Source organism: Salvia splendens, chromosome 12 (genome assembly GCF_004379255.2).
Source record: "Salvia splendens isolate huo1 chromosome 12, SspV2, whole genome shotgun sequence".
NCBI classification, from domain to species: Eukaryota; Viridiplantae; Streptophyta; class Magnoliopsida; order Lamiales; family Lamiaceae; genus Salvia; species Salvia splendens.
The window spans coordinates 8,346,604-8,347,917 of NC_056043.1; the positions used below are offsets into that span (position 1 = coordinate 8,346,604).

Genomic DNA, 1,314 nt, shown 5'->3' on the forward strand with positions numbered 1-1,314 from the left:
AGATCCTAAACATGCCTGCTAAGTTCGGAGATTTATTCTTTAGCAACTTCTCCACGAATCGATTTCTTCTATTCGATCTTCGGGGAATTCTAACCTAATTTTTTACAAAATACGATTTTTGTGTAGACCAGACTTATAAAGTGTATGTGTACATTGTGTAGCTAACTAGATTGAAAAATAAGGAAGAAGTGGAGAAATGCTGAAGAATATAATAAGTGCAGATTTTTTTCTTCTAAAAAACAAGAAATTTTTCCAGTGCACAAACACACTTATTTATAGGCGAAATAAGATCCTTCTCTTGTTGAATTTGAAGAGCATTCATCACAAAGTTGATGATGATTAGATAAGAATAGAGTTACAAAACATTATAGTTGATGGTGGTTACGATAAAACAAGCAGAGGTTCCTTACATTCTTTTGTGGTTTTGGGCTGATTACATTTTTCACCATTGAACAAAATGTGTATACAGTGTATTTATTCATTATAGACTATTTTACCTTAAAAATGTGACAGATACAGCTCAGCTATTGCTATTGCTATTGCTATTGCTATTGCTATTGCTATTGTTATGGCCATAGCACAAGTATAATAGGTACACGCACCACCTCACACAGATAGTAAGCCACAACTCAACATGTCATAGCAACACAAACTTCATTGGAGAAAGGAGTCCTGCATTTTTAATTTTCAAATTTTTGCAGATCTTGTTTTAGGAACAAGGATTTTATTCGAAGAGCATAAGTAGCCAGTTTGAAACTATTCGTAATTTGTCCCACATCGGAAACGTAAAAAAAATGGATTAAGCTGATACATTCCAATAAAACAAGAATCATTTGTAATGTTTAAGCATACCTTTCTCGGCCTTTTGGCTAAGATCAAGTGTAGTATCTGTTCTTATCAGTTTAATATCTGATATGTGAGTCATCGGCTCACACGATATTAAATTTATTTTTTGAGGGGGAGAGTCCGTAGTGGAGCTTGCTGCCGGGGCTCTTGAGCGTCGCCTTGGTGTTGCACTACTACCACGGCCTGGCGCACCCCACCTAATTCTTAGTTTAAATTTTGTGTTTTCATGTTCTTTAATTTCATGTAATTGTATGTTTAGTATAGACTTTGATTTTTTGTTAACTAGTTGACCACCCGTGCGATGCACGGAGTATATATATACTATTCATTCCATGCGTCATTTAAAGTTCTATTTTGATTCGACACAAATTCCAATAAATTTTTTGACTTTGTAAATTAGAGATGAAAATGAGTTAGTAGAATATAGATATCACTTTTATATATTGATTTAGTTGAAATGTGAGATGA

General features: G+C 33.9%; 1 non-coding gene across 1 annotated transcript; it reads left to right on the forward strand.

Moving 5' to 3' along the window:
• The first annotated feature begins 848 nt into the window (after positions 1–848).
• Positions 849–1,043, forward strand: LOC121759829. The gene has a single exon (XR_006041767.1). It is a non-coding gene; the product is annotated as a U2 spliceosomal RNA (small nuclear RNA).
• Positions 1,044–1,314: the final 271 nt, after the last annotated feature.